The sequence below is a fragment of the Theobroma umbraticum genome, unplaced genomic scaffold, assembly GCF_002168275.2.
Source record: "Theobroma umbraticum cultivar Fairchild unplaced genomic scaffold, ASM216827v3 scaffold_89.0, whole genome shotgun sequence".
Classification (NCBI taxonomy): Eukaryota; Viridiplantae; Streptophyta; class Magnoliopsida; order Malvales; family Malvaceae; genus Theobroma; species Theobroma umbraticum.
The window spans coordinates 2,250,288-2,263,400 of NW_018397271.1; the positions used below are offsets into that span (position 1 = coordinate 2,250,288).

Genomic DNA, 13,113 nt, shown 5'->3' on the forward strand with positions numbered 1-13,113 from the left:
AATCTCTTTCTTACTTATCTTTAATGGGTTTCGAATTGTTTATTCCGATTTGTGCTTAATGCTTCTAATTGCATGCCCACCAATTAAATTGATCTAGGAACCTAAACAAACTTGGGAAAGGGAGTTTAGTGTAGAGTAAAATTGGGATAGCATATGATCATATTAATTGATTTGCGTATAGGATAGGGATATACCTATAGGCCATATGTAGCCAGATTAGAGCTTGAACTTAATGAGTCTATTTTAATTTCAATTCATATAGGGATATAGTGTTTTAGTTAAAATAGATATTTTTATAAGATGAGTCGGGAGATCCTTATAAATAATTTAGGACTCTAGGTTAGCAATTCAACCCATTGAAATAAGTTAAGAAAGAGAGGTAAGATTTAGATGAAGTGTGAGGGATATTGTAATCCTAGGCTTGGTTGATTTGCTGTTTGCCCAATTATCTTGTTGCTTTAATTTTGTAATTAAATTAGTTTTAGTTGTGTAATTTTTAGTTCAATTAGAATTCAAATTTTAATGATTTGAATAAAACTAAATTGTTCTAATTTTAGTACTTAGTAAAATTTTAGATAAATTCCCTATGGGATCGATACTCTGCTTGCTAATATACTATCTATTCGATACGTATACTTGTATAGTAGAATTTTAACTGACAGATGCACCACTTTCTAAACTATTTTAGTATGTAAAGTTGAAAGCATGATTTGAATGATTGAAGGTTTATTGATGAGCATGATTTCACATAAATATTTATTGTAGAAAATATATTCATGGAGGAAATTGGTTTTCAAAACTATATGTTTATATAAATATGCTATTATGTATTAGTTTTCAACAATGGGTACAAGCTTTTTTTATGATTTCAGTCCACTCAATTACTCCAGCTGTCGAGCTAGTATGGGTACAAGGATTATATATATGTGATTGAGAATGGTTGTGGATGATTAAAATATTCTTAAATGCAAGTATTATGTCTGTGGATGGAGAAGGTTTCCACTTTTTCTTTGATTCATGTGTTTGACATGATCTTTTATTGATGTTTGATCTTGGTATGATCTTTTATAGTTTCAATGTGGAGGTAAAAATACCACAAGGATGAGATTAGTGAGTGCACCATCCATTCCGTTATATATATAGATTTTGGTCCCCAGTGTGGAGGTAAGAATACTATAAGGTTAAGCTTGGCCAATGTGTCACCTTTTCCTTGTTTGCATGTTAGCTCTAGCCCTGGTGTGGAGGTAAGAATACCATAGGGTTAAGTTGGGCATTATGCCATTTTTCCCCTCCTTATGAGTCTCGGTGTGTGGGTAAGAATACCACAAAGTTAAGTAAGTATCATAGCACTTTTCTCCTCCTTATGAGTCCCAGTGTGGGGCTAAGAATACCATAGGGATGAATTGGGTGAAAGCACCTATTCTTCCCTTTAATTTGCTCATGCTATGTATTGATGTGATTTTATTAGATGAATGGTTCATTTTCAATTGAATGTTTGATGTTGGACTTGAAAGTTCATGGGTTACTTACCGTTTCTCTTTTCAAACATTATGCAAGTTAAGCTTTGATATGAGTACCATATTTTATGCGTCATGAGTTTTGAGTGTATTATGGTTACATAATTGTCATAATTACTTTTGCAACCAAGGTTTATTGTAAAAACTTTTATCCATTGGCTTGTCCCTTTCCCCATATTCACTCACGAAGTCTTTGTGATGCACATGTTATTTTTCTTGTTTTGTTTCAAATTAGTAGCTTGCTTGGCTAGGCCACTTAAGAGTTATAGCTCAACTCATATTTGGTAGTTATGGTAGTTCCCTTTCCCAACCTTTAAGTGTCATTACACTCTGCAGTGTGTGTCAAGACATGTCATTTTGTTACATTTTTTATATTGAGCTTGGGATATGTTAATAATGTTTATAAACTTGTTTATGTTTCCACACATTATGTTGAGCCCTGGATATGGATGCATGTTGATGATAAGACAATTGTGGACGAACCATAGCAACACATGTACGAGATGCATAACGAACCACAGTTGACAAAATATTGTGAATATTACATGAAATGAAATAGAAACCACTCTTTACATTGAGAAGTTCTATAAAATGGTTACTTTAATGAATTATTTTGGATTTATTGTTGCGAATGGCAATGTACATGATTGTGATGGATGATTAGCCCATGACTATTTGAATTAGGCTTGCTTAGGCCTAGTGGGCCATACCCACATAGGTTCTTGCACCAATCACTATCCTTTCAAAAAATGGGATGTGATAATTTTAGTATATTACAGTATATTTTAAGCCAGTAGGTTTGCATGTTACATTAAGAGTGCATTGAAAATTGAAGTCAATGCACCATTAAATTGTTTTACCTATCCAATGATGAAACCTAGTTGTCTTATTATTCTTGTCACTTTTAGTAAAATGTGAATATAGTTGAACTAGTATGTTGACTTCTGATGTGTGGCATTATTGTGGGGTGAAAGTTCCATAATTAAGCACTCTTCTATTGAGTCATTGTGTACATTAGAGAACAATTATGTGAATGCAAATTTTTAAACCATGTTTGGAGTCTTAGAATTTGTTTGATCCTTTCTTGAGGTACAATCCTAGGCTACCCTAGTTAAAGAAATGACTTAGACCACCTTTCGATTGATTGAGCCTTTCAAGCTAACCTAATTATATTTTATCCCTAGCATACCCTTTTGAGCCAAAAAGATTTCCCTTTTTCTTTGTCAACCATAAAGAAGTTAGCCTAGCTTCTAAATAATTTTCCAATTCTATGATCCTCACTCCTAAGCATGTACATTGTTTTAGGAAATATATGTGAATTATTTGATGAAAAGATGGAAACGATAAAGTGGAGAAAAATTCAAAATTCAATGCAAGGCACTCATGGCACTATCATTGAAAGAAACAAGTTTGGAGGTGTTGATTTGAGAATTCAAAAAAAAAATCTTATAAAAAAAGAGAATAAATTCTTGATGAATGAAATGTGAAGGGAAAGAAAATGATATACTTTCTTGAAGAGAAGTAAGGCTATATAGGTCCTAGAATAATTATATACTTTGGGTGATTTGAGCCTTATTATATCCTATAACCTACCTGGACCCTAGCCATATATTACAAGCCAAATAAAGTTCAAAAGACCAATAGTTTAAGTGTTAGCCTACATTAGTGGAGAGATAGGTGAAAAGCAAACTTATGAAATTCTAAGCTAGTTTAAAGTTTGTATGAGCATAAACTTATTTGAAGTGCATGATTTTCATTGTATGAGATTTCACATTCACACAAAAAATTCATCCATAAAATGAGCTTGCAATGGAATGAAATGTAGACTTAAACAATATTTATGTTTTGCTTTGAGTCAGGAAAACAAGACAAGTTATGAGGAAATTAAAGGTGGTCGATAAATTGGTACACTCTTCTAGTTTGATGTTTTCAACTATGCTATCTCATTTTTATTTTTAATTTGACTTGAGGGCTAGCAAAATATTAAGTTTGGGGATGTGATAACTCTATTATATAGAGTTATTTAGCCACATTTTGGATATCAAAATAGTTAAGTCCTTGTGTTTTAAGTCGATGCTAGATAGTTTTTTTTATGTTTTTAGTTAATTAGTTTAAAGCATGTTAACTTATTTTAATTCAAATAATTCTAGTTCATTGTCATGTTGAAATTCTTAATTTAGCCAATACTGATTTAGTTCTTCTCTTTGTAAATTTTCAAATGCATAAAGTTAAATTGTGATGGACTATGCAATGTAAACTAAGTGAAAATTTCCACTGAACATGCTATGGCAATTCTAGCATAACTCAAGCTACAGATATTCAATCAACATGATTATTGGACGTCTGAGAAGCTAAGAGGTAGATTTAGAATGTTCATGTTTACTATTTTTCCCAGATCAGCCATGAGATAGGTAAAAATGACATTGCAAGATGAGGTAGAGCAATAGTTTCTGCTCCAAGGCAACACAAAGAAGTAATGCTGCATCTTTGAAGGACTCAAGGCCGCAACGCCCAAAGGAGCAGCACTACTCCCATACAAATTTCTAAGTACTCAGCATTATAGTGGCCATGGAGGAGGACCATGGCACTAGTTGGAAGTCTGAAGAAAATAAAAGAAGTGTAAAGCGCTACGACTATCTGACATCTTTTACTAAAACACAACCATTCAAGATTTTAGTTTTTAGGGTTTTTTGGTAGCTATAAATATGTGATTTACAGCAGCTAAAAAGGAGAGATTTGAGAGGAAAACAAATGGCAGTTTAAAGAGAAAAAAAAAGGTTCTACAAAGTCGGAAACGAGAAAAAAAAGAAGACGGTTGAAGATCGAGAATCGACAGCAACCTTGTTCTTCATTAAAATTTTTCATTTCCTTTTTATTCTCTTGTTGTAGAAATGATTTACTCTCTTGAAATTGTGATGCCTGCTGAAGAAATGATGAAAAAGTAACTTATTTTCTAGGATTATGGTTTATTTCAATATGTAGTTTGAATATATGATTTTTCTTTGCTTAATATTAATGGGTATTATATGGTTTATTCAAATCAATGCTTAATGCTTTTCACTACTTGATCACTAGTTGATATTGCTAGAGTCTCTAAATGCAACTAGACAAAGAGAGTTTAGATTAGACCGTTGATTTGAATAGCTTATGTTTGACTTACTTAAAGGTTAGGTGATGGATTTGTATTTAGAATAGACATGTACCTAAATACCATAGGTAGCCAAATTAAAACATAAACTTAATGAGCTTTTCTTAACTAATTTGCATAAACATATGGAATTAGTTTTGAAAAGTATACGTGCAAGAATCTTGATAGAGACGTGTACATAAAATTGGATTCTAGGTTAGCCATTCACCCCATTAATCTCAGTTTAAAAGAAAATATTAACTCAAACAAAATATTAAAAGACACCATGATCTTAGGTTTTTAAAGTAATAGTGTCTTTAGTAAAATTAAATTCATATCCTTACTTTAGTTTCAATTCTAAATCTTATATTAATTAAGTACGCAAAATCGAGCTACTTGGATAGGATAAATTTTGTTACAGATTTAATACTTGGTAAAAGTTTAGGGGTAAATCTCTATGAGATATGATACTTGACTTACCTCTATATTACTTGAGCGATATGTATAATTGCATGTACAAAATAGACAATAGGTCATAATAGTGCACTTAATCTCCCCCAAACCTAGCTTGTTGTAAATAAACAGAGGAATCAGATTAATACTAGCCCTCAAATCACTCAATGCCTTAGCGATGAATAATGCACCAATAGTATACGAAATAGTAAAGCTGCCAAGATTCCTAAGCTTTGGAGGATGCTTGTTCTATATAATTGCACTACACTCCTCAGTGAGTGCCTTTGTCTCAAACTCTCCCAACCTCCTTTTCTTAGACAAGATATCTCTTAGAAATTTCACATACGAAGGCATCTACTCTAAAGCTTCCATAAAGGGAATGTTGATGTGAAACTTTTTAAACTCCTCTATAAATTTTGAAACTGGATATTTATTTGTTGTTTCTTGAAATGTTGAGGAAAAGGTGGTGGTGGTAGAGTTGCCTTTGCCTCCTTTTCTTTACACTACTCAATAAGACTTGCAATCTATGTCTCACTCTCAACTATCTTACCTTTCTGTTTGGTTTTCTTGAGTTACTTTCAACTTCCTTATTAGTTCTCAAGGTAAAGGCTTTGACATGTTCCTGACCTTCCCTCTTCATATTTGCCTCAGTATCACTGGGTAAAGTTCCTTGAGCTCTATTGTTTATTGAGTTGACGAGTTGACCAACTTGGGTCTTAAGGTTCCTTAGCGAGGCCGCCTAACTATGTATAAGGGAGTCAGTCTTGGCCATGTATTGCATCATTAATTCCTCGATAGATGGTTTGTTCTTTGGGAAAAGAGCTCTTACTTTTGTTCTTTGGGAAAAGAGCTCTCTTACTTTTGTTCTTTGGGAAAAGAGCTCTTGCTTGCTGTCGGTTCCAAGGACGCATGTTCGGCCTTTGAGTTGAAAATGATCCTTGATTGTTACCTTAAGAGAAGTTTGGATGGTTCCTCAACCCAAGGTTAAAAGTGTTGGACTAAAGGTTGTTTTGTTGTATTTTCCCTATAGACTGAACCATCACTATACTACTTCAACACCGATTACTAGTATGCCCATCTCCACAATACTCACAAACTACAAAAAGGCATTGAATTGAGTTAGCACCAAAAGAATCAAGTTCTTAGTTAGAGTAGTTACTTGTGCTGATAATGTTGAAATGGCGTCCACATCGTGAACCCCTGCTACTCTCCTATGCATTGATTGCTTTAATGACCGTTGGTAACTTTTTGATGCCATTTCCTTTAATAGGTTGTACGCCTTATCAATTGAATTTGCCATGAGAGCTCTTCCCACAACGTCGTCAATAGTGGCTCAAACCTAACCATTGAATCCATTGTAAAATGTCTGCACTTAAAGCCACTTTGAAAGACCATGATGAGGGTAATGCTTGACTAGATCTTTGTATATCTCCCAAGCCTCATACAATGATTCAGCATCTCATTGCATGAACAATGTGATATCATTCATCATCTTTGCTATCTTGGCTAGAGGAAAGAATTTGGCAAAGAACTTCTGAGCCAGGTCATCCCATATTGCAATGGATCCACTAGGAAGCGGGTTCAGCCACACTTTCACTTTATTCCTAAATGAAAAAAAGAAAAGCCTTATACGGATTGCACCATCTATGACTCCTTTGTGTTTAAAGGTGTCACATATCTCCATAAAGTTTGACAAGTGGGCATTTGTATTGTCATTGAGAAGTCTCCCAAACTGGACTGAAGTATGGATCATGGTGATGATGGCCGGCTTAATCTCAAAATTCTTTGCTTGAATCGTCAACTGTCAAATGCTCGATGGAAGCCCTTGTACCAATGGAATAGGATAATCCCTTAAGCAACAATTCTCTTCCACTACTAGCTATTGGATTCGTTGTTCACCCTATTGATAAACCATTGTATCAATCTAAGCAAAACCTTGTTGATTTTCTCATCTAAGTCTTCAAAATATTCTCTTGATCTCTAGATCATAAGATATAATGTCCAAGCTTTCTGCTCCTCTCATACAATGACAAAATGAACCTAAAAAACAAAGAAAGAAAAACTCATATTAAGACTCATCTATTGACTTTAATATTAGAAAAATAAATATGAAACATAAATCTGCAACAACGGTGCCAAAAACTTGTTGTCGATTTAATATACGTAAGTATACATATCAAACAAGTAATATAGATAGTAAGTCCGAAATCGTATCCCATAGGGATTTGCTCTTAATTTTTCACTAAGTATTAAAATTATGCCAAATTAATCTTATTCAGGGAACTCAATTTTGTAGAAAATCAATTATAACTAAATTTAATCAAATACTAAAATAATTCACAAAAAATAAAAATTCACTACAGAGGCGGTAGATTAAAACCAAGGATTATGGGTTCATTCAACACTTCTTCTGACAATTGTTTCTCTTAATATTTATATTCATGAGTGGTTTTTCTAACCTAGAATCCAAATGTATGAACAAGTCTCTGTCGAGATGCTAGTACAAATACCTAACTTAAGTGAGTCATTATATGTCTATAGTAATCAATTAAATAAGGTTCATTAAGCTAGTGTTCTAATTTGGCTATGTAAGGCATTCAGGCGTATGTCTACCCTAATTGTGAATCAAATCACCTAATTGGTATGAAAATATACTATTCAAACCTTAAGCCAATATGAAATCACTCTGTCGATTCTCATCTAGATTCACAAATCATTCAATAGTGGGTCAGACAATTAAAAGCATTACAAACAAATTCGAAAAAACAAAACCATACCTATTCATAATAAACAAAAGGAAATAAATATTTAGACTATATGTTGAAATCCACCATAATCTGAGAAAAATAGTTTAGCTCATGATAACTGAAGCAAAAACATAATTTCATCAAAACAGTATATGTTCACAGCAAAAGAAAAAGAGATAATGAAACTAGAGTGAGAAAAAGTTTTTTGCCAAATCTAATCTTCACTACTTTTGCTTTCCTCTCATTTTTCTCTTGTGCAAAATTACTCTTTTACTCTGAAAAAGCTACTACTCCATCATTGCTTCTTAGCTTAAATAGACCTATTTATAAGCCATCAAAATGCCCTAGAAAATCAAAACCCAGATGCAAAGTGAGAAAACCTAATCGCTCTGGCCACATAGCATTAGGTTGCTGGCACCACAGCACCATCCATTTTGTCCCATTTCTCATGCCTTCTAGCACCATGGCACTGGTCCTCCAAGGTTACGACATTGAGTTTTCTATCTCCCTTTGGTGCAGACTATTGCAATGCTATGACTTCGACAAGGATTTTGACCATGATTTGTTCAAAATTGGGTAAAGTGATAAACATTAAAGTTGTAGCCCTTCCTCTTATCTTTCCAGTGGTCTAAGAATCTCATCAATTGGACTTCTGTAATGCGAGTTATACATAAAATACCACAGCATATTTAGTAAAAATTTACACCTGGCCATCCTTGCATAGTTCATTTTCATGAATCTCTATGCACTTGAGAATCTTCAAAACAAAGGCTAAATCAGTGATGGCTCAATTTAGGACTTTTAAAATTAAATTGAGTTAAAATTACTCAAATTCAATTAATTCAACCTACATTAAACTTAATGACAAAAAACCTAAAATCAACTTAAAAACACAAGAACTTAACTATTTTTAATAATCAAAATGTGGCAAAATAACTTTATATAATAGAATTATCAGTGTGCAGACTAATATGATATTTCTGTTATGACATAATCATGTTTATGCATGTTTGCATACGATACCATGGTGACAAGTCCCATGAGGCACATATGAGAATTTGGATCATTACTATTTTAGGCTTGCATGATTTAAGAGGGTCACTCCCATCAATACCCTTACACTGGTCATGGCCACTAGTTTGGGTCATCACATTGGCTCATTTGCCCCAACTTAAAGTGATATAGGTGTATGTGGTATCTTTCCCTACATCTAGCCTAATTTATATGTGGCATGGCGCCCCACATCTGGCCACAAACATAAGTGTTATAATGCCCCACATCTGACACAAATACATTTATGGTACGACACCTAATATTTGGCCCATATGCTCACATAAAATTCATACTTTTATAACATACATTATTATTCACATGTCATTTCAAACATGAGAATTATATTAATCACACGCAATCATGCCATACATTTCATTACCTTAATTGAGGGCTTTTATCCATCCACATTTTCATCCTTTAGTGGTGGAGACTTACTCATCCATTATCACATGTTCCACAAATGGGCTTTCTATCATCCACATTTACCTTCTCATAAAGGTGACTCTATTTATCCACACTAACAAATACACCAAGGTGGGATTTCAAACATTTCATGATCATTTTATCATGGGTGGGAACTTTTTCATCCATAAAGGAATTTTTCTAATCATGCTCCATTTATGCTCCATACATCCTATCAAGGACTCTTTAAGTGAAAAAACTTGAAAGAGCTTGTCCCCCTTGTTGAAAACTAATATGTAATAGAGATTTTACTTACATAATAGAATCCAAAACTTTTGTGCTTAAACATATTCAAATCATCATTTTATACATAATACTCAAACCACGTAAGGTAACCAATTCGATAAACCGTTCTTAGCTTTACATACTAAAATATTTTGAAAAGGTTTATACACTCACCTTGACAAGAAACATGTTTCTAAGCCTCGCTTTGTCATACCTTACTCATTCTACAATCCTCACGCCTAACAAATCCAAACATAATAATTTATATCATAAGTTTCTTAACTTTCTATCAAACCCATTTATTCAAAACTAGTTGAGTAAACTCATATTCTTCGATTTAAATCTAGCGAACCTAAAACTCCAAACTTTAAGCATTTATTGCTCTAAATAAAGAAACCTTACCTCAATGATTACTTAGGAAGTTAGAAACCTAAAAATCCTTAGCTCAAAGAGCGTAAGTTGCTATAAATTTTGTAAAGAAAGAAAATCAACATAACCCATGGAACTAATGTTCAAAAATGATTAAATCTTACCTTGGATTCGAGTGTGAAAGCATAATCCTTGCTGAATAGGGTCTATGGAGGCCATAGGATGGTTTGGAGAGTGAAAGAGAGTGAAAAACGGCTGTGAGAAAAAAAAATGAGAAAAGAGGATCAAGTTAGGTTTTTCATTTTTCACTGCTAAACCTTAAGGATAGACCTTTTAAGCCTAGGGGTCGATTCCTAAGCCTATTTTTCCCTTACATGGTTACAAGGATCAACACTTTTACCTTACAAGTCGATCATTTTGGTTTCAAAAATCTTATTTTGTGTTTGCCTAACAAAGATGGACATTTTAAAGTTTGGGGGTCAATCATGCTTTTAGAAGCCATTCCAAGTGTTTTGTTGTGCAGCGATCCCTTCCTCCTTTAAGGGTCGATCCTCCATAATTCCATAAGCTATTTTGAGCTTAGAAACTTTCAAGGATCAACCCTTTATGCCTTGAAAAAAGGATTCTTTTGAGTTCCTTTTTATCCCATTGTTTCAACAATCAATCTTCCACCAAATAAACAAAATATTAAGGAGAAATTTATCACAAAATGGTTGGGAAACTCATCCAATAATAAAATTACATTAAGGCTCATAAAAAATACTTGTAATTATCAAATCTCACTATATGAAATGTTAAGGTTGCACAAACAAGTCCAAAAACTCATTAAGGGTCGACTACATCTCGTGTAGAATCTCATCCTTTCTGGATTGTAACTCCTCGATGTTGACCTCAACGTCCTCGAATATGTCCCTCATTTCACCCATACTTGGACACTCAACCATTTATATAGAATAATATGTCTCTTGAACTGGACTTGCCTCACTTGGCCGCACCCAAGGTCTCCCTCATCTCTTAGGCAAGTGCAGAGTAAACTACTGAAGTCATTTCTCTCATTTATCAATTAACTTGCTTTGATACAATCTTTCATGTGTTGAGACTTTAGCTCAACTTTGTTTGGCTTTGAACTTTGAAATACACCTTACATCAAGCTCAACTTGATCTTGAAACCAATAAATCCAATCAAGAACATTATTGTCTATTTTTCTACGCACACAAATATATGTATCAAACAAATAATATAATGGCAAGTAAAGTGTCGATCCCATAGAAAATTGACCTAAAATTTTATTAAGTACTAAAATTATAAAAATTTAGGCTAATTCAAATAATCGAAATTAATTAATTAATTAAACTAAAAATTAAATAAAACTAAATCATAAATAATTAAACTAAAAATCATAGAAATAATAAATAGAGAAAAATCAATTTAAATAAGCCTAGTATGACAATGTCCCTCACACTTCATCTAAATCTCACCTCTCTCTCTCTCTTAACTTATTTCAACGGATTGAATTGTTAACTTAGAGTCCTCAATTATTTGTAAGGCTCTCCCAAAACTCTTATAAAAGTATCTATTTTAATCAAAACATTATATTCATATGTAAATGGAAATTAAAATAGACTCATTAAGTTCAATCTCTAATCTTGGTTATATACAACATGTAGGTATATTTATGTCCTATACACAAATCAATTTATTCATCCAAGTAAATAAATATGATCATATGTTATTCTAATCTTGGCCAACACTAAACTCCCTTTTGCAAGTTATGTTTAGGTTTCCAAATCAATTTAATTAGTAGCTAAGCAATTAAAAGTATTGGGAAATTGAAATAAACAAAATAATACCATTGAAAATAACCAAGAAAGAGATTAAAAATTTAAATTACATGTGAGCTCCATTGCAATCATAGAGAAAACAAATTTGCTACTCATGATCGAAATAAAAATCATCTGAAATTTAACCATAAGAAAATACAAGAATAATAAAAAGAATAGGGAAGCAGAAAACAAAGATTATTAGTCTTGATCTTCAATATTCCATTTTGGAGGCTTGGCTTCATGAATTTTTGGTGGATAACTTCTCTAAAAATAACTAAAAACTCTTTGTTTTTCTCCCTCAACTTAAACCAAGCATAATTAACTATTTATAGAGACTTATAATAGGTGTGAAAACCCTATTAGGACTCTTTTATCTTCCAAAACATGCACCAACTTGCAACCTTTAGGATATGGGCTAAAAAATCCAAATTGGGCTTTAGATGCCACAGTGCTGGCCTTCAATGTCACGGTGTTGGCCTGGCTTCCAGTCTTCTATGGCACGCTATGAACTTTCAATGCAATTTTTTCCAACTTAGAGTCAGAACTGGGCAAAGTAGTCTTATCAAAGTTGTAGCTCTACCTCTTAGTTTTCCAAAGGAGTAAAAATCACTTTATTTAAACATCTAGAGTGAAAGGTATGCTCAAAATACCGCAACATGTACTAATAGAGCCTTAGTCCTTCAAACACCTTTCTTCACCAATTTGAAGCCTTATTCCTAAAGTTCCTACAAAAGCATAAAAACTAATAAATAATAACTAAACTAAAGCAACTAAACATAAAAATAGCATAAGATAAAATAAAAATGTAAACTAATTAAAAAATAACTAAAAACAACTAAATCCTAGCCTAAACTCAAGAACTTAGCTAGCTTTTAAGAACAAAAGGACACAAAATAATTTTATAAAATAGAATTATCACAACTGCAAACTTAAGATTTTGCTAATCCTTGAGCACAAAACGAAAAAGAAAACAAACAAAACAAAGAAAATGAAACCTTGAAAATAAAGACTTTGCAAGAAACAAAAATTTTCCAAGTTATGATTTCCCAATTCTTCCCTCAAATATTATCCCACAATTCCAACTTAAGGTAAAATACATATAATTTTCAAACTCATTGTAAGGACCTCTTTTTCGATCATTACCGGCATCCAAGACTTGCGAGTGAACCCCCCAAATCCCAAACAAGCCTTAGTTAAGATTTCGAACAATTTAAAATTGACTTGCAATATTAAGGCTATCATTTACTTAAACCAAATAAACTCAATATTTAAAATGTGTGATTTAGATACCAATAACCAGGTTTGATAACTGCTCAACAATTTCAACATAATAAGT

At 32.8% G+C, this 13,113-nt stretch overlaps 1 long non-coding RNA gene and 1 other non-coding gene across 3 annotated transcripts in view; one reads left to right on the forward strand and one right to left on the reverse strand.

Annotated features, from left to right (window-relative positions):
* Positions 1-6,485: 6,485 nt before the first annotated feature.
* Positions 6,486-6,592, forward strand: LOC149526504 (small nucleolar RNA R71). Its single transcript, XR_016351936.1, has one exon. It is a non-coding gene; the product is annotated as a small nucleolar RNA R71 (small nucleolar RNA).
* A 5,298-nt stretch (positions 6,593-11,890) lies between these two features.
* LOC110426527 (uncharacterized) overlaps positions 11,891-13,113 on the reverse strand; it is a 3,252-nt gene continuing 2,029 nt past the window's right edge. For both annotated transcript variants that reach the window (XR_002446146.1, XR_002446145.1), the window contains one exon: positions 11,891-12,502. This is a non-coding gene — a long non-coding RNA (uncharacterized LOC110426527). The remainder of the gene's footprint in view (positions 12,503-13,113) is intronic.